This window comes from Micromys minutus (genome assembly GCF_963924665.1).
Source record: "Micromys minutus genome assembly, chromosome: 12".
NCBI classification, from domain to species: domain Eukaryota; kingdom Metazoa; phylum Chordata; class Mammalia; order Rodentia; family Muridae; genus Micromys; species Micromys minutus.
Genome location: NC_137981.1, coordinates 11,856,926 through 11,877,863, shown reverse-complemented (window position 1 = coordinate 11,877,863; position 20,938 = coordinate 11,856,926). Strand labels below are relative to the sequence as shown.

Sequence of the window (20,938 nt, the reverse complement as noted above, 5' to 3'; positions counted from 1 at the left end):
TCCCTGGGCTTGGGAGGTAGAGAGGCAGGGGAACCAGGTGCTCAAAGCTGTCCTTGGCTACATAACAAGATCAAAGCCAGCTTAGAATGCATGACTCCCTGTCTAAAACAAGCAGGAAAGCAAAATTTCAACAAACTAATTCCTGAAAGTAATATGAAAAGTAAGGCAGGTCTGTTGTGGGCTTCAGAGCATATTCACATCTCTGAGTTCAATCCCTGGCATCCAGAAATCTTACCAATCATACAAAACAAAGGAGATATTTTGAACTTCAGTACTCAACATTATAAAATCTACACATCTCAAAATATTACATAACACCCTACAAATATGTATGATTTGTATGGGGACATGTTGCACTCATATGGCTGTGTAAGTACACAGGCACAGAGAAGCATATGCCAAAGCCAGAAAGGATATTAGCTGTCTTCCTCCATTGCTCTCAGCCTTATTCCCTCAGGTACGGTCTCTCACTGAACCTGAAGCTTGCCAACTGGTGCCAGGCTGACTGGCCAGCCAGTGCACTCCCAGGATCTACTTGTCTCTGCCCCAGGTGAGGTTAAAGGGTATACAGCCAAAAATGACCCCTTACATGGGTGCTGGAGATTCAAACCAAGATCTCTCTTTTGTATAGCAAGCTCTCTCACCCACTGAGCCATCTCCCCAGCCTTGAGTTTTGTGTTTTTATGTATTAATTTAAAAATAAATTGCATTGGAGAGGCACAGCAGTGGCCATGTGTCCCGAGCATCCCAGACATTATCCCGATACTGCAAAACAAATAAACAGAGAAATTTTAACTGAGAAAAAGAGAGGGCAAAGGAGCCAAAATAATTCTGAGGTATTATTAAGTTCAATGATACACACATTCTGATTTCAGATGCTAGGTTTATATGCATGTGCTGCCATGCCTGGTTTATGTGGGGCTGGAGCTCAAACCCATTGCTTCCTGCATACTAGACAAGAATTCACCAACCAAGCTACAACCCTGCCCCAGAATGTGTCCTTTTAGGCTAGTGAGGTATTTTTAATGTGTAATTTATTTGTGTTATGTGAGTGACTGTACATCATGTGGTGCCAGAAGAAGATGGTGGATCTAGACATGAGTCTTGGGAAGAAGGTGGTTAAACTCAATTCTCTGCGAGAGTAGCGAGACTTTTAACCATTGAACCATCTCTCTGCTCTCAAAGCCCGTGCGTTTTATAATTCTTGTGCGTGTGTAGATGCAGAAGCACATCAGGGCCCAGTGCTTTCGGGGTCCAGAAGCCAATCTTAGATGTCATTCCTCAGTTACAATCCACCTTGGTTTTGGTTTTTGGCTTGTTTGTTTGTTTCCAGACAGGGTCTGTTTGGCCTAAAGCTTGCTTGCAGAGTGGACTGCCCTGGCTGGCTATAGTAGAGCCCCAGGGACCCACCCGTCTCCACACTAAAGCCATGGCTGGAATTTTTTATGTGGATTCTAGTAATCAGACTGAGGTCCTAATGTGTATCAGTGTGACAAGCTGTCTGCTGACCAGAACATCTTCCCGGAAGTATAGCTCGTTAAAAAAAAAACTGCGTTCATTTTTATTTTAAGTGTTTGGAAGTTTTGTCTGAATATATATGTCTGTGTACCACATGCAGGCTTGGTGCCCACAAAAGCTGAAAGAGGGCGTCATATTCCCTGAAACAGGAGTTACAGAAAGTTGTAAGCTATCATGTAGATGCTAAGAATCAAATCCAGGTACTCTGAAAAAGCAATGCTCTTAACCACTGAGCCATCTTCCCAGACTCCTAGACTACTTCAAATTATAGGACCTCCTGCCTGCCTGCTTCTCTCCCTCCCTCTCCTTCATTACATGGTCTCACTATGTAACCCATGCAAGCCTTGGATTCATAATAATCCTCTAGAGCAAGCTTCATTTCTGTTCTCAAGTATGGACCAGTGCTTAGGAACCACTTGCCCATACTGAATAAAGGGATTTGCTAGGAGGCCTTCCCCTAGAAGATGTACCCAGCAGGACCCTGTGCATGGTCATGTGCACACCCCCGTAACACCCAGGGCTGTGAAAGACAAGAGATACACAGTGAACAGAGAGCTTGGACAGAGTGTCACATTAAGGAGTCTGCCCTGTGTCCAACCAATAGGAAAAAAAATGATGGGAGAATTTTAAATGATGGAGAACCAATCAGAATAACCATCTGGAAATCTAAGCCAATGGCAGAAGAGACAAAGGAGAGGTGGATCTAAAATAAATTCAGGGAGTTGGGTGGACAGTGAGGGGTCTGGAGCTGAGGATATGTGCCAGGCATCTGGCTCAGTGGGTTGGCAGAGAGTGGTTTGTTTGGCAGTGCTCTCCAGGCTAAAGACACAAATGACAGTCTTGGAGTAGGCGGACGTTTGGATGTGCTTTTAGCACCCGTGTGGTAAATGTGATGGCCGAGCCTGCTTCATGGGAGCAAGGCAACAGAATAAACTAGAGCAGGTTTGAGCACTGTCCTAAGGGATGCTCTGGAGCCCTTCCAACCTCTTAGGCAGAGAAGACTTTAGTGACTCGCCAGTGTGAATATTTCTCTGGCAGCTTTCATCACCAAGGAAGCCATTACATACCTACACAAGCCATTTAGCACCTACGCTTAGGATAATAACCATATTCTCAAAGATATCACAGGCTTCATCTGCTTAGCTTTGTCTGGGCCTGTGGCTACGCAAGACTGGCATCATACGGGAGCCTCCAGTCTAGCAGTTCATTTAATTGTGGTCAGTCACAGGGGAGGTAACCAGGTTCACCCCTTCCTAAAGCAGGGGGTACGTGATTTTGTTTCCGAAGGCCTGCAGCAATGTGTCTTCCCACTGCCTTCATACTCTGAAATCAGTCAATGGTGATGACGTTGCACCCAAATGTAAAAAAGCAGAGAAATGCTGGCATATGTTATTATCACTAATATTTCCAAGTATTTTGAATGATACCGATTCATGGCAAGCCCTTTATATGCTGTCTTATTTAATCCCGAGTGTAAGGCTGGGGAGATGTCTTAGTTGGTACAGCGCCTTCTGCACAGCATGAGTACCTGAGACTGTACACCCAGCACCCACATAAAAGCCAAGTGTGGTCACATGCATCTGTAACCCCAGCCCAGGGCTGTGGAGCAGTGGGGACAGGCAGATCCTGGAACTCACTAGCCAGCTGGTGAAGTCCACATCTGGCGAGAGACCTGATCTCTACAACTAAGGTGGGCACAGTGTTAATTAACTCTGGCTGTCTCTCACACATGCAGGCAAGCACAACCACATATGCACAAACATACACATGCACACATACACTACACAGATAGACACACAAAAATAAATAAGCAAATGCCAGAGTAACCTCATTACAGTTTGGATTTGAAATGATTCCCAAAGACCCTTGGGACAGTGCCTTAGTCCCTAGCCTATGATAATACTAGGAAATAGAACTCTTATGAGGTAGAAGACCCTATTGAAAAGTCACTGCCCCTCAGTGGGAGAGGCATTGTTTTAAAAGGAACTTATGATAGGCCCATTCCTCTTCCCCTTTCCTTCCTGGCTACCATGTGCTCCCTCATTACAAGCTCAAGAGACCAGTGATGAGCCTCATCTCCTCCACATTTTATAAATGAGAAGCATTCATGAACTCGCGGAACTAAGTAACCAACAGTAGTAGGACTTAAAGCCAGGTCTGTCCAGCCTGCAGGCTTTGAACAAACAGGACAACTAAACCTGGGTTCCCATCCATGAAGCCAGCTCTAAGTGACTCATACATCACTCATGATTGCCAAGAGTGACCCGTGTGCAAAGCCTCTTTTAAAACCCAAGTGTGCTTGCATTGCTTCAAAGGCAGTATGTGTTCACTACAAAGAATTTAGGCAAGTCTCACTCAAATCCTCTCAAATAAAAACATTTCAAAACAGTGGTATTTTGTGGGGGAGGTGGAGATAAGAGATCAGCATGCACACAAGCTGGTGTTGGAGATGGGACTTTCCCATCACTTCGGCATGGACAATCATGCCATACACAGTGATTGCTAGCTCAGTGTTTGATTTTATTCAGGAAAAAGAATGAATGAGGCTCCTTTATTGTTCTGGTGAGAGCCAACTGGTATCAACTTGACATCTCTCTCTCTCTCTCTCTCTCTCTCTCTCTCTCTCTCTCTCTCTCTCTGTCCGTGCCTATCTCTGTCTCTCTTCATCCTTCCTTTCTACCTTTTCTTTCTCCCTCCCCTACCCCTCCCTTCTGTTTTTTCACTGAAAATCTTGCTATGGAGCACGGATTACCTGGGACCTGCTATGCTGCCCAGGCAAGCCTTAAACTCACAGTAACTTCCTTACCTCTTCCACGCTGGGATGCAGGAGAGCACAACCACATACAGCCAGCAAACCTGTCCTCTAATAACTTTCAACCTCCAACAGGCTAGAGACTTTTTACCATCCCTCCTTTGAGTCAGGTGCTACACTGACCTCATGTTGAAGGTCAGTGTGACCCTGCTTAAACCCAAAGCCACCTCCCACACTCTCCTTAAGCAGAGACAGGCGGCTCAAAACAAAACAAAAATCTAACAAACCTAGCACTGAATGGGATGTGGATAGATTTCCTGGCTGTGGTTGGGAAAATATGTCCAGTGACATGTTTTGGACAGTGTGACAGTATGAAATGACATAAGACAACATGAGCCGGATATACAGAAGTCCTTCAAGCCTGGTATGTTAACACGAAGCAGAAACAGTCATGTGACCACAAGAAGGCCACATACAGCTGGGTGGAATACCATTGTATCTAAAAGCAAGTAGGTAAGAAAATCCAACACCCATCAAACCAGGAGTACATAATCTGTAACGCTATCCTGTTAACTGACTTTCATTTGATGTCCTGGACAGAACAGACTAAAGAAAGCATAAGGCTAAGTAAAAAAAGAAAATTTCAAAAATATATACGCAGCATGTCACACTTATATCAAATTTAATATGCATGATGAATATTAAAGTATAGATAGAAAGGGCACCCATCAAGTTTGTACCAATGGCTGCCTTCAAGGAGGAGGAAAGGAGGGGAGATGATACTGAGGAGGGACTACTGAGCACTTCTGCTAAGAAATAAAGGAGTCAGGCTGTGGTGGTACACACGGCTTTAATCCCAGCTATCAGGAGGCAGAGGCAGGTGAATCTCTGAGTTGGAGGCTAGCCTGTTCTTTGGAGTGAGTTCCTGGACTTCCAGGACCACATGGAAGAAAGAAATATAGAAAAACGCATGAGCTAAGAAATCACTGCCCTGTCGTGTCAAGGTGACAGTGAATAGAAATGACATCACTTGCCATACATTTCTGTTTTTAATTTCTCATGGTTCATGATAGGATTGCTTTAGGGACTATCAACAAATGTCTAAAAGCCACATCCTTTTCATATCAAATTGATATTTCTTTTTTCTGGCTTAGCTGTGGCTTCAGAAAGGATCCGAGAGAAGGTTTGCAGCCCCTTTCCTGAGTTTATAGAGATTTCCTCTACCCTTCTATGTTAGCCTCTTATAGGACTGTGTCATCCTAGAAAGGGCACAAACTGGAATTTCAGAGCAAAACATGGAAGATATAAAAGCCCTTCATGTATCCTACAGAACAGACCTGTTACAAGGCAGGCAGAGAGTACCAGCAGAACAGCCCTGTCCCTCACCTGTCCCCAGGATCACACCTGCCAATACTGCCAGGTGCAGTTTTTCCAAGCCTTATCATTTGTCACATGTGTTGCGAGTAAAAAACAGTAACACAAAAGCCAGTGACCTCCCATTCCTGCCCTAGCACCACGGAGGCTGAAGCAAGAGGAGGGCAAGTTCAAGGCCTGCCTATGCTGCACAGCAAGTCCTTGTCTTACAAAACTAAATAATAACGTAACAAAGACACAGAAAGGGGATCTGGAACTTGCTCTCTGGGTTTTCTAAGTCAGTACAGATGAAGCTACTTTCTTCTCGAGAACTGTACTACACACCCACCACTACATTAAGATCTGGAATTTTCTATTCTCTGAAACACCCACCACCTCCATCCATATCCCCTCCCCCATCCCTATCCCTACCCCCATTCCCACCAACTTGGTTTTTTGTTTTTGAGTTTGTTTGGGGGGTATTTGCTGTTTGTTTGTGTTGGATATTTTGGGACAGGCTTGCCTAGAACTCTCTGTGTAACTCTGGCTGCCCTTGAACTGCCAGTAAAATCCTCCTCTTTAGGCTCCCAAGAGCTACAGTTACAGCCATGAGCCACCACACTAGTTCTCCTAGCCTCTTAAAAATGACTATCATTGAGCGTGTGCATGTGTGTGTGTGTCAATGTGCCATAGTGTTCAGGGGAAGAACCAGAGGACAACTTTCAGGAATGAAACTCGGGTTGTCAGGGTTTGTGACGGTGACTATTCTCACAGAGTGATCTCCCTGCCCTTCTACTCAACTTTTGAAAAACACTTATACCCAGAGTATATCCACTTAGAACAAGGAAGATGACATGCCAAAGAAAGAGTATGATGAAGTTTTACACTTGGTACCTATAAATGTGACCCTACTTAGACACAGGACTTCTATGGATGGAACCAAGTTAAAATGGGGTTTTCTGTGGGCCTATGGGATCCCAGATTAGAATGGACTCTGAATCCACTGTCTTATGTCTTCATAAGAGGAAGGAGGGGGAGAGACACGCAGTGTGCGAGGAACAGGACATGTAAAGACAAAGGCATTGATTGGAGCAGGACAACTATCTGCCTGTGGATACCAAGGCTGATTCCAGGGAAGCTGGGAAGGGGGTGGGTGTGCTGCAGGTCACAGCCTGCAGAGGGAGCAGCCTGCTGGTCCAAAAGGGCCCTTTCGGAACTGAAAAAAACCATTTCCAGTGTTTGTTATGGTGGCCTTAAGACACTGATATAGGGGATCCACTAAAGATCTCTACATCATACTCTCTCTACTACAAACTCTCTCCAAGGCTGCTTTAACAATCTTTGAATTTCCCCAATTTGATAGGGAGAAATGCTTCAGACTTTCATGGACTTGAGTTCTTGTAAAGTATGTGTGTGTGTGTGTGGATCAGTTACCATCATGACATCTGGCCATCTCTACACTGCTCTCCCAGGATCCTTTGCATTCTTTCTGTTAGCATTAGCTTTCTGTGTGTTTTGTTTTTGAGACAAGTTCTATCTGTGTACCCCTGACTATTCTGGAGCTGATCGTGTAGAGTAGGCTAGCCTTGAACTCACGAAGATCCTCCTGCCTTTGCCTCTCAGGTGCTAGAAGTGAAGGCATGTGTCACCACTGCCCGGCTGCTTTAGCTTTTTGAAATGTGCTTCACTGCCTATTATAAAAGTTCTCCCAAATTCTCATTTACTGTCTTATTATAAAAGTTCGCCAAAATTCACACTGTCTTGTGTCTGGAAAGTTTAATTTGGTGAAGATTGGTCACATTTGTTCTAAATACCATTTCACATAAGGAAACTCCAGAAAAACTTTCAAGGATATAATAAAACTTTTCACTGGACGTTAAAAAACAAAAAGACAAAACAAAAACAAAAACCACCTGCAGTTGAAAAACTCATTGCTCTTTTCAAAATGACAATGATGCTTTCTGCCCACAATTCCCTACAGATAAATCCTTTAGTCAATAATTTTTTTCAAATGTTTAATTACTCTCACTTTTTGATGACACAGAAGCTGAGAAAACCATATCTGAAATGCTTAGGACTGGAAGTATTTTGGATTTGGGTGAATTTCAGATTTTGAAACATTTACTAGCATGCAATGAGACACCATGGTGCTGGGAAGACTGTCTAAACAAGAAGTTCAGTTACTATTCATCCATTGTCTGATCTAGTCTAGATATAGCATGTCTCCTCAAAGGCTAGTCAGCAGGCTGTGGAGCCATTGGACACTACAGAACCTTTACATTGTATGGCTTCCAGTTCACCCCAGAGAGAGAGGGTACCCACTGTTCCCAGATCAAAGAAAGAATAGCATCCAACTCCAGTCTGCTGAACTAATGAGTTTATAATGGTTATCTACAGGTACACCAACAACCCCAGCATGAGGGATGCCTCAGCTCACCACTGAAGCTGTTTACGACATACTTAAAGACTTTGTGAGTCTTGTGGGCTGCATGACCCTGGTGTACCTCTTTCCCCTATGTAAGGGAATTCATGAAGATGCTCTAAGTGACTTCCTGTTGTGAGGCATGGCAATTTTCAGACCTTGATTTTCTTTGGGGAACTCCATTTTGCACCCAGCATTTGGCTCCATTTTGAGTGCAGAGGCAGGATGACTGTATCTCATTAGGTACTTAACACCATCTCCAAGGCACAGGCTGATAAATTGCATATTCCTATAAGTAATCTTACCCAAGCAGATTGGAGAGACATGAGAGACATGGGCATATGGATGCAGTAAAATCCTATCAGGAGAGAGGACCCAAGCATACATCACACATACTGAATACCTGTTCCTGGACCCTACAAAGAGGGAGCCACCTAAGGTAATGGCTAAGTCCCCAGACAGCCTGTTTTCTGAGCAAAATTTGTGCATCAAAGGAGGGATAGCAGAGAGTTCCCAAGTGTTCCCGGGGCTTCACCTCAACGTGGTCCCCCTAGTTTTATGCCTTGCCTCCTGCTTGTCTGTAGACTCCAACAGCTTGTCTGTGTCTTTGAAGCACCCACAATGACTTTGTGTCAGCTTCTGCCTCCAGTAAGCCTTCTCTGAAGGATTCCAACCTCTTTAACCCTTGGTTGCTGTTCTTTAATCTACATACATATGTAGACAGATAATACTGTGTGAGGTGATCTTACTGTTCATTCTAGTGATTATAATAAAAGAATCCAGGTTTGCCATTGGTCAGCTATCAAGGGCTATCAAGACTACTTGGCAAATCACAGACAATAAGAGGCGCCTTGTGACTTTATTGTTATTCAATACATTCTGAAAGTGTGGAAAGGTACACACATGTCTGTTATGCTTCAGGGGAAAAAATGCTACTCAACACTTTAAAAAGTGGGATATTTGGAAGGAGCTAGCAAATATGGGACTGGTCCTCTGGAAGGGTAGGTATGGGGACTCTGGTGTCCTGATACTTCATGGCTGCCATGAGGAGAGCAAATCTCTGCTACACAGTCCAGAAGTGACAGACGTGACAGACTGAGAAACAGCAGGGTCAGGTGGTCATTGTAAACCATTAGGTCTTCTAGCTGTCCTCCTCTCAGTCTCCCCCTCTCCAAGGCGAGCTGAGCAGGCTGTGACCCTGCAGCTCCCGTAGAGCCCTCCCCCTCCCCCTCCCACCACTGCTCAGACCCAACACAACCTGGACTTATCTGTGGTGTGGTATGATATATGTGGAGTGTGTATGCGGGGAGGTGTGTCTCTGTGTGTCTAAGTATGTTTCTGTGGAGTGTGTGTGTGTGTGTCACTGTGTCTGTGTCTGGGGACAGGGGAGCAGATCCTGCAGAGACCAGAAGAGGGCATCAGAACCCCTGGGGTTTGGTGTGGGTGCTGTGACCTGAACTGGGGTTCTTCGCAAGAGTAGCAAGTGTTCTTAACCTCCTAATCATGTCTCCACTCCCATAACTTTACTCTTATTGATGCCTTGTGACTTCTAAGGCATGTTTAAGGACATTGTCTCCTCCCTCCCCCCACACACACATACACAAATCCAATAAGAGCAAGAGCCCCACTGTGTTCCCTGGGATCTGAAGGGAACTGTTAGAACCGAAGGTCTGTTCTTCATCTCTTCAGGATCCCACTCCGTCCTGTGCCACCCAACACTACAACGTTCCTGCTCCACAGAACTGACAGTTGTCTCTCCTTTAGGACCCCCGGAGCTCCCTGTGGTGTATGTGATGTTACAGCTCTCCTTGTTCTGGGAGAAGACGGCCCTTTCCTTTCAGGACCTTCACCACACAACCTCTCTGTCCAAGGTTCCCCATTTCAAGGCCAGATCCTGATGCTGTGGCCACAAAGCTCACGTGCAGGGTGGTTCCATGCCTGATTCCTTTCTGGGAACTCCTGTAACATCTTTAGCTCTAAAAGGCACAAACTGAAACCTCTGAGACTGTGAACTAAACTAAGCCCCCCCTCCTCCTACACTGACAGTCTGAAGCCTGCTGTCACCGTGACAGAAGCCCACTCACACGTACCTTCTACATATACCCTGAAATTATGGAGCATTCGTGTGAGTGGGATCATGTTTTATGAGAAAATATTGTAAATTCTTCCACCTGTGCCATTATGTGCAAACTCAAGAAGTTTGGGGTTTTAGAATAGTCTGAATTTTAGATTTTTAGATTAGTTATGCCCAACCTGTACATACAACAACAGCCATTGATGTGGAAAGACAAAATAATTTCTTTATCAGACCTTCCCAAACATTCTAAGGTTGGACAATAGTCATGAGTTAAAGGATTCAGATTTTTAAACATCCCAACTATTCACGAAGTTTAGCGGGCCAAAGGACGAATAAACACAAGTTTCGCGGCAGGGAGCAGTTTGAACAGAGCCAGAAAACTCAGCCAGGAGTCCCAGAATTCCACAACCACACCCCGCCCTGCTGACCTGCTGTGTGAACTCAGGCCACTCAGCCTCCGAGAAACAAAGACACAGCAGCTTCAGCTATGAGCCAGAGCACCTTCGAGTGCAAGGTCTCCTGGGCTGGGTTGGGGTAGAGAGCTCCTAGGAACCCCTCTGGAGTGGATGAACTGGGAGGACCCGGTTTCCTTTTCTCCTTTAGGAAAGGAACAGCCCTGAGCAAGCCTTTAGAGACCTCCCCTGGGCCTGGGAGAGGACAGTTCAGCCCTTGAGAAAGACTCAGAGAAAACAAAGTCAGGCACAGATCATGCTGTGGCTCAGCAGCTCCCAAGCAGGTGGCTCACATACTCCTGCTTGGCCATGATTTGGGCATCTCCTCTCAGGAGAGGCCTGGCACTAGCCCATACGAGCTCACCAGAATATTAGCAGCTACAAAATACTGCGCGCCTCTTGAAAGTCAGGACCTCAGGGGCTTCCAGCAATTCTACTGGCAGAGGCAATAAGAAGTTCTTAAACAAGCATCAAAAAGCACAAGAAATAAAGGAACATGTTGATAAATTCAGCCATACTGGAAATGACAATTTATAAGCGAACAAGACACATCAGGGCACCCTTAAGACAAAGGAGTGAGTGTGTACAACTTACAAGCATTTCCTAGGAATCATTAAAGAGTTAAAAAGTACAAAACAGGTTCTGCGCCACAGGCAGAGAAGAATTTTTAAAGCAGCTCCAACTGTCAGGCTTTTGGAAGGAAGCACAGGTTACTGTGCACCCTCATCAGAGTGTGTGTGCACTTACACAAACACATCTTTCATGTAATGCTGCTGAGAAAATGAATTGGGATGCTCCCGAGAACTGTGGTGTGTGTGTATGCATGTGTGTGTGCATGTGTGTGTAGTTGTACCCATGTGTATTTAATTATTCATACAAATATAAACATTTATACATATGTGTATGAATGTATGAATACTCACTAAAGTATTCTTATTATTTAAAAATCATATTTTATTTATTTTTTGAGAATTTCATAAAAGTATACAATGGTTTTGTTGTTGTTGTTTTGAAGACAGGGTCTCATGTAGCCAGGGCTGGGCTCCTGCCTGTCCCTAGCTCTTCAGTGATAAGATTGCAGCCAGGTACTACCAGGCCTGGCTTTTTGGCATTCTTTATAATTCATTATAATAAGCTAATAATGCTGAGGGACCTGTCAACAGAGATTAACTACATGTGTAATATTTAAGCATTGCAATGAACGAAGAAAAGTTGCAGAATAACGCAGGAGAACATCCATATAAAATTCAGAAACATCCAGTACAAAACTATGGCTGCATTTACCTGTAATGAAAATACACACTGGGACTGGAAGTACACATCAGTGTATAGCTCTCATGAGCAAGGCATGATATGAACCTCGGTGCTGAAACATGTACGTGCATGCGTGTGTGCGTGTGTGTGTGTGTGCCTGTGTGCGTGTGTGCGTGTGTGCGTGTGTGTGTGTGTGTGTGTGTGTGTGTGTGTGTGTGTGTGTGTAAGCAGCCACTATGGCTCATGCTAGGAATCCCAACACTTAGGTGACCAAACCATGGGGACTGCTGTAAGTTCAAGGCTAACATGGGCTAAAGAGTGAGTTTCAGGCCTACCTAAATGTAAGACCCAGTTTCAAAAACAAAAACAAACAACAACAAACCACCCAAAATGACAGATTTCACATTTGGCTAAACCCCTCTAGCTGCTGCTGTCTTAGTTTGGAAATCAAGCCACTTGGAGCTGCTGCTCACTGGCTGCAAAGCTAGCCTTCTGTGGCTCTGCACTCCCTTTCCCTAGCAGCCACTCAGAACCTCCTACACAGGCCCCAAATAGTGTTATATTAAACTTTACTTTTATCTAGTGCGTGTTTTGTGACACTCAGCAGGTAGGAAGGTCCCATATATGAACCTTCCCCTGAAACCTACAGGAACAAGAAACTCCTTTGTTTTCCAGAACTGAAGGCTCTTCCCCTTCAGGACTCTGGCTTGCTATTTGTGCTGGCTCTAACAAAGCTTTTCTCAGGAAAGCTTACCCTCCTGGTCCAGGGCCCCATGAGACTGTCTGTGGCAGTGATAATGTCAACTGTCAACTAGCAAAGCTCTTCTGAAGGGTAATTTGTCTCCACCACCCCTCTACTGAACCTATAAAAAAAATCTCTTTAATTTTTATTTAACATCTTGTAGTGATCCTTTGAGGAGTCATATTTGTGAAGTTGGGTTTTTAATTTTTTAATTGTGTGTGTGTGTGTGTGTTTTCTTATGCATACAAAGATACCATGATGCTCATGTGGAAGTTAGAGGACAGTTTGTGGGAGTCAGTTCTCTCTTGAATCCTAGAGAGCCAACTGTTTGTCAGGCAGCAAGCAACTGCCCTTTACCTGCTGAGCCATCTCAGCTGCCAGAGTTGTTTTTTTATTTTGCTTTGTTTAGTTTTTAAACCTGATGTTCCCATTATTTTATTTTATACAGTTTTGAATGTCTAGATTCTTTCATAAAAATGCTGCCAGCCTCACTATAAATACCCGAACCAACAGACGTCACTGCCTTGACGGAGATGCTCCTTTATCTACACTAAAACATGCTAACTACTTGAATTTCACAAAAGCAGCTAAATTGCTGACATTTTCCAGTTTTGCAACCAGTGAACCTTCTCCCGATCCCACATCTCCTCAGAACTTATTTTTCATGTTGAAACCATGCCTCAGCGGTTCAGGTATCTTTGGTATGAACCCATGACCCCTGGTAGGATTCACATCCTTAGCCATCCACAGAACACACTAGAAGCTGTTGTGCAAGGCTTCTTTCTAGAAATGCCTCCTTCTTTCCTGTACCTCGCCACCCAGTTTCTAGTGTGCTGAGTGAGAAGCTAGCTATGAGGCTTCCAGAAACTTGTATGTGAAAGCAGAGCCAAGAGCCAACATGGGACTCCACAGACAACACTGGTGTCATAATCCATGTCCACAGCCAAGGTGCTCATCCTAGGCCACAGTATCTGCTGGAGATACAATAGCCTACCTACTTTCTGGAGCATTGGGGGGGTGCATTAGAAATCTTAATGCATAAAGGGCATTTCCTTCAAGAAATGAGGCACATTATTGGGTAGGGGGGAAAAACAAGCTTTGGCTTAGGAGCTTTCTTTTCAACATATCCATCCATGCCATTCAAATCCAAGCCCTATAGTGATTTATAAACTCAACTTTACTTTAATCTTCCTCATACGTGCCCGTAGACAAACAAGCAATATGTCACACCTCCAGTCCTGCAGTCAAGCTTTTAAAGGCAGCCTTCTAGAAGGTCAAGTCTGGGTCAGCATATGATTTACAGTATTTACCAGTCAAGTGCTTTCAGACAAAAGCAATCAAACACCTAATCCGACCTGCCTGGAACAGTGAAGAAATGAGTTGGTCCACGTCACACAAAGGTCAGACCTGAGGAAACTTGGGGCTCAAGTCTCATAGCAGCTTCCCTTAAGCACATTCCTGCCTCACTCACTGAGGCAGCCCCTGCAGAGGGGTGCAGTGAGGAGAGAACACCCTACTAGGATGCTGTGGGCATCCTAGGCCCAAGCAGCCAGTGAAATGTGTGGCTTCTAGGTGGTCGGGAAGGATGAGAAGCCTGGAACCTCGGGGCTCTGGGGTGGGGTCAGGGGAGAAGAACCTGAGCTGCAAAGGGAATGGGAATCAGCTGGCCCTGGCGTTTGGGGTTGAGGATAGTATTCTCTGTTTGCACAACTGAGCCTCTTCCTGCTGTTAGATGTGGATATTTGGGACAGAAAGAAATCGAGTCAAAATTATGACCTTTAGTCTGGTTCTCCTTTCCCTCCTATTGCCTGAGGTACAGAGACGAATATTCTATTTTCTTTACCACGTGAAGGAAAATCAAGCAAGTCGATACATGGCCAGCCAAGAACTGAAGAGTCAGCAGGAGGGAACACACGTCAAATCTCACAGTGCCCAGATGGTACCTGCTCTCTGCCTGCCGGAGGCCCTGAACTAGCCTTAGGTTGGAAGCACTCAAATAGCCCTGGGTATCTCAGAGAGCCACCTGGAGCTATGAAGGATGGAATCAAAGCCCACCAGGAAGCGACAATAGTATCTGGATGTCAAAGCCATGGGTCCAGGCCTGACTTCTGAGCATAGTAACATGGTCCACCACGAAGCAAAGAGTGTATCAAGGCTGTGGGCCCAGGCTTGCCTTCTAAATATAGCACTGTGGTCTCTGTGACAAAGTAACAAGGGTGCCACCAGAAACCTTGGTTACAGGGCTGCTAGGAGAAGCCCCTGTGTATTAGTGCAGAGACTGGGAGAGGAAGGCACACTAGGGGGGCATGTGAGGTAACTGGTAGTTCATTTCTCATTCCATCACTGTTATTCAACAGAACAATGGCTCCCACATAGTCTAATGTCTTCTCAGGAAAGTACCAAAACCAAAACCAGGTTCATTGTGTGTAAGGAAGAGATACTTCTTGCCCCTCACTCACGGAGATACTCATGAAAAACCTCAGTTCCCCTGCATTTCTTAATCTCTAGGGAAGGGAGTCCCTGCCCGTGGACTGAAGAAAGAGTAGACATAAACAAAAGCATCCAGCAGAAAGGGAATAGCACCATATATGGCCCTGACAACAGTCGGAGGTGACAGTTGCTACCAGAAACTGTCCCAGTTAAGGGCTGAGGCAGACAACAGAGTTTGGGGATTTGCTTTCTTTTATTTATTTTTTTTAAATTTGGGGTTTGGGGGTTTTGTTTTTGAGACAGTTTTTCTGTCTGTAGCCCTGACTAGCTTACCATATGGCCCAAGATGACTTTGAGCTTGAGATCTTCCTACCTCAGTCTTCCAAGTGCTAGGCTTATAGGCACACACAGCCAGGCCTGGCATAATACAATTGTAAGCAACGGATGGTATATTTTTCATAATTTCACCTCTGTTATAACTGAGTCAATTAAAGTCCTCACCTGGTGACTCGGGACTCAGCTGAGAATCCAGCAGCGGTGGTCCCTACTTTCTTTAGCTACAGGGGCAACTGTGAACTCCTTCCTTTAGGATGGCTAAGTTAAGAAGACAGTTCACACCCAAACATTGGTTAATTAACGCAGAGGGGTGGGGGAGACAAAATTCTATACTGCACGGTTTGACCTAGTCCTGGACACAACACATACCATCGATGCATGGAATCCTTATTTGTGTAAGCAACTATAGTTAGGATTTATTCTTTTACAACTAAAATATGTATCTCAAGGTTTAGCTTGAGGAGGGGAAAGGAATAACAAGAAACCTTACGAGGAAATAAATGTTCCTGGCCTTTTTTCTGACCCCAGTACCACCTTGCCCCCCAACCTCAGATGGAACTTTATTTTTCAGTTCCCAGCAATTCCAGATAAGGCTACTGTTGACACAACAGTACCCAAAATGTGGTGCCTTGACATGCTGAGTACATTCAACTAAAGGACTTAAATCAACTAAAGGAACTGAAGAAGGATTTAAGGCTGCCTCCAATACAGTCCATCCCAACCTTCCACCAAGTGCAGGGAGATCTCTCTCAAGTTCCCTGTATACAGAGCATGGCCCACTGTGGGCAAGAAGGCAGGGTTCCCTCTGTCCTTCAGAGGACCAACACAACAGGCTCTGTGACTCATGTCCCAGGTGTGACTCACTGATACCAACTGCCATGGCTTCGAAGTGATAGAAAGGCCTCTGCTTGGGACAGGGGACCCACTCCGCACAACTCCGCTCAGAAGGGGGAGCCATCCACTGAAGGAAGTTCTTTTGGTCCCACCTACTACAGCACTCCAGGCTGTGGGCATAAACTTTCCAATAAAAATAAACAGCTGAAGCAGTGCAGAGTCAGCGGATGGAGTCCCCCGGGGGCTAAAGCAACAGAGTGAGTAGCAGGAAGCCCAAGAGCCAGGCAAACCAAACAAACCATGGTGGACAGCTTCTCACTAGCCACCCACACTCCACAGTCCTGTGGTCTCCGCCCAGCACAGAGGTCTGCCCTGGTCCCTTATCAATATTAAGTGGCTGGAAAGATTTCCTCTTCTGCCTTTTAAACAGGCAGAGTCCCTGGTGTGTTCAGCACAGAACAGAGGATCTAATGGACTTGGCGAATGGCAGCCACACAGCAAGAACCATGAATGAAAACACTCAGGGAAAAATACATGGAAGTCAATGTCCCAGTTGTTAAACCTCCATGTTTACGCAGCTTTAACTAAGTGTGCCTCACTCCATGCAGAGAGCTTACTTAGCATGCATGAGGTCCTAGGATTGGTCTCCAGCATTGAGTGTGTATGTGTGTGTGTGTGTGTATGTGTGTGTGTGTGTGTGGTGTTCACATGTGCTTGGCATGACCACTCTTGGTGGCATCCTGTGTGTTCTAGCCTGATGATAAAATCAACTATTTTCCTAGCATTAATTTGTTTATTCCACATAACATGCTTTTATGAAAAAAAATTTTAGATATCCATTTATTTTTACTTTAAGCATTAACTGAACAACGTACAATTTGTAGACCACAATGAATAGGATATAATTAGCACAAAGTCAGAAGCCTACTTCAGAAATGCATTGTTCTGGCCTTCTAAAAATGTTCTGGGGGATCCTTTTCAAGGATCCGAACTTTCTGTTTTAAACTCAGAGGATGGCAAGGCCATTAAGCTTGCTCCTATTTTTGTTTTGTTTTTGATACTCAGCTCTACTATGTAGAGCAGGCTAGCTTCAAAATGGTGATCCTTCAACTTTAGCTCCCCAAGTGCTGGGATTACAGATGTGTGTAAGCACGAATATCAGTGTTGGGTTGAGTGTGGCAGCACACACCTGTAATATCATCACCGGTGGTATACAAACACAAGGATCAGAAGTTCAAGGTCAGCCTCAGCTATATAAGTTTGAGGCCTACCTGGCCTGCACGAGACTGTTGAGGAGAAGAGAGGAAAGGAGAAGAGGGGAGGAGAGGGGCAATGTTGGGACAGTGTCTAATTTAATCCACTTAGAAAGCAGTATGTACAATATCGGCAAACTTAAAATCAAGCCACACTATCAGATTGCTCCTAAAAAGGAGAGAGGGGTCAGGAGAAAGGAATCAGTGGTTCCGAGCACTTGCTCTTGCAGAGGGTTCAAGTTGGGGGTCCCAGCACCACATGGTGGCTCACAACTATTCCAGTTCCAGGGGATCTGGCGCCCTCTTTTGGCCTCCAGGAGTACCAGGTACGCATGTGGCGCTTTTATATACACTGATACACATACCATAAATAAAGTCTCTAACAATAAAAATTTGGGCTCAAGAGATGGCAGAGCAGTTAAAAAGCACTTGTTGCTCTTGCAGAGGACCCTGTTTCATTCCCATCTGTGACTCCAGAGGATCTGAAACCCTCTTCCAGCTTCCTTCAGGAGGCACACACATGGTATGACTACATACATGCAAGCAAAGCATGCGTACACATGCAATAAAAGATAAATAATTTTAAAAGGGGAAGGGGAAGGTAAAATATTACCCAACAACACATATCAAGAGCCAGCTGGAGTGTTTGCCTAGAAATTCCATTTTTTAATGAACTTCCCTTTTAAAGAGTAACTGGAGTCATGGAGGGAGGCTGTAGAACGATAGCAGGGCAAGTGTGATTGCTTAAACCATAGTACTGGTCTGCTTTGCTTTGGTTGTTGCTGGGAATCAGAGGAACTGGGAATCGGACCTAGGGTGTTACTCACAATAGGCAAACACGCTCCCTCTGAGCTGCAGCCCTAAGCCAGGTACTGAAGGAGCCATAAGAGCATTACTTTCAGGACTGGAGAGATGGATCAGCAATTAACGCCTTGGCTGTTCTTCCGGAGGAACTGGGTTTGAGCCCCCAACATCCACATGGTAGCTCAAAACTATCACTCCAGCTCCAGGGGGATCCAATGCCCTCTTTGGACCTCTATGGGCATTACATTCATATGGTACACACACAGAGACACAAAACAAGCATACACATAAAATAAAATTTATTTTTTTATTAAATAAAAAAATCATTGCGTTCTGTTCATTAGGTGATCAAGTTGAAGTATTTCCAAGTAGATGCTATGATGACCCTAGAGCGTGGATCTCAACCCTCCTAACGCTGAGACCCTTTAATGCAGTTCCTTGTGTGTGGTGACCCCAAACATAGAATCATTTTACTGCTAATTCATTGCTGACATTTTGCTACTGTTATGAGTAGTAACGTAGATATCGGATATGCAACCCCCGAAAGGGCTCCCACAGGCTGAGAAGCACTGCCCTAGAAGAAACACAGGCTCTAAGAATGGTGCTATTACTGATTACAGAAACAGTCCCTAAAACTATATCAATAAGGACCCAGTGTGACAGCTAGTACAAAAACAGTACAAACAAAACTGGGGGCAAGTATATAAAAATGTAGCAAGGGTTTAAGGGCTTAGGGTGTAACTAAATTAGATGTTTTCCTCTTTCTAGCACGGGGACTTTGTTAGGATCCCATCGGTTTTGTTTTCTCTTGCTCACTGAGACAGGGCCTCTACATGTAGCATATACTGGCCCTGACATCGCTGTGTTCTAAGCCAACTCACACTCAAAGTAACCTCCCTGCCTCAGCCTCCCAGTTGCTGAGATTACAGCCACCAGGCCTAACCTGCCAATACGTTTAAAGTGGTGGTCTGTATCCTAGGGTGCCCTGAAAGTCCTCCCAGCTGGCCCAGCCTGGGGGAATGTCAGTCACAGTACTATGGCTGTCCCTGGGGCCAGCCCGAGAGTGTCCAACTCCTAGCATCCTCATCTCTCATCCTCAAGGCAGCTCACTGTCACTGGGGTCATCATCAGCCTGATGGTCACCTGGGTTCAGACTAAGACAAAGCCCACTGCCTTCCACCATTCTGCCGAGGACATGGGCTTTGTTTTCAGTCTCAGAAGGCAAAGGCCAGCAAGAGAAAACTGCCATGGAATAGTTTCCTACTGATCTTGCAGATCACACAATCCAAGACACACAGGTCATTGCTCCAGCTCCTCTGTCTCTGAGGGGCTCGTAGGGCAAACATTTGCTGGAGGGCAGCCATGCTGGCAATTTTCAGGCCTTTCCTGCAATTCGGTGGAATTTGAAGCAGGTGCCCTCCCTGCCTGTGGCTTTGATGTCCCTTTGTTCGTTCCTTGACTAATCACTTTCTCAGATCCTGATTTGGTCACAGAACCTAATATTGTCATGTGTTTTGTGATGGTAGGCATACTTCTGAGAGCTTGTGAGAGGGCTATTTTGTGGTTGTGCAAGCATGCTGGAGTGTAGTTGCACAAAACTAGCTAGTCCTGATCGGAGGCTACACATGGTCACTCATGAGGCATGCTGGCGGCTGAGGCGGTGACTCGGTGGGAGAGAAGAGCCTGATGTTCCTGAGTTTCGTCCATCCCTAGCACTACACGTAAAAACAAGACATGGCAAGCTAGAGGTGCGTAAGATTGCTGCCGGCGTCACACACACACACACAGTTTTGTATTCAGATTGTGTATGTGTGTTGTGTAGGACAAGGTCTCACGTAGCTTAGACTGGCCTTCAACTACACATGCAACTGAGGCTGATCTCAAATTCTTGGTCCCTTCTACCTCAGCATCTCAAGTGCTGGAATTACAGGATTAACTACCATAGCAAGGTATATGTAAAGTTTAAAGTTTACACACACACACACACACACACACACACACATTACAGTATAAGCTGAGTATGGTGTGGCATGCCTGGGACCCCCACACCATTGAGGCTGAAGCAGGAGAATTACCACTACAAGTTTGAGGCCAAGCTACTTGGTAAGTTCCAGTCCAGCCTGGGCTCAATAGGATCCCATCTCAAATAAATAATAAATAAAAAGTAAAAAGTATGCTACAGTAAACACACATACTAGTACCATTATTGCTTATTCCGGTGGTTAAGTATTGGGCACTGAAGGGCGCTGTCCTACTGGCATAAGACTTGCAGCATAGAGCAGTGTGTACAGCTTCAGCAGAGGCATGGTCGGCACACTGCGGTATGGCACTAGGGCACCAACGGTGATGCAGATCTTTCAGCTCTCGTATCATCTTATCAGCCCCATGGCAATGGTCCATGGGACCCATCAGTTTGTCATGCAGTATATGACTGCATGACCACCAAGAAAAACTTGCCTCTGTTTCACATGTATTTGCTAACATATTTTATTCCTTGGTTGCACTTTAACCTTGAATGCTATACATGTCTCTAGTAAAGAGGCAGAAGGAGAGAGAAAGGGGGAGAAGGGAGAGAGAGAGAGAGAGAGAGAGAGAGAGAGAGAGAGAGAGAGAGAGAGAGAGAGAGGGAGGAAGAATGCAAATACACAGAAACAAGAATCCAGACCTCCTGCCTAGGTCTGGAAGCCACTGTGAACTGGACAAGAAGAAAT

At 45.1% G+C, this 20,938-nt stretch overlaps 1 protein-coding gene across 1 annotated transcript in view; it reads right to left on the bottom strand.

Annotated features, from left to right (window-relative positions):
- CRYL1 (crystallin lambda 1) overlaps positions 1-20,938 on the bottom strand; it is a 111,871-nt gene that overhangs the window by 45,645 nt on the left and 45,288 nt on the right. The gene's annotated exons all lie outside the window — the stretch shown is intronic.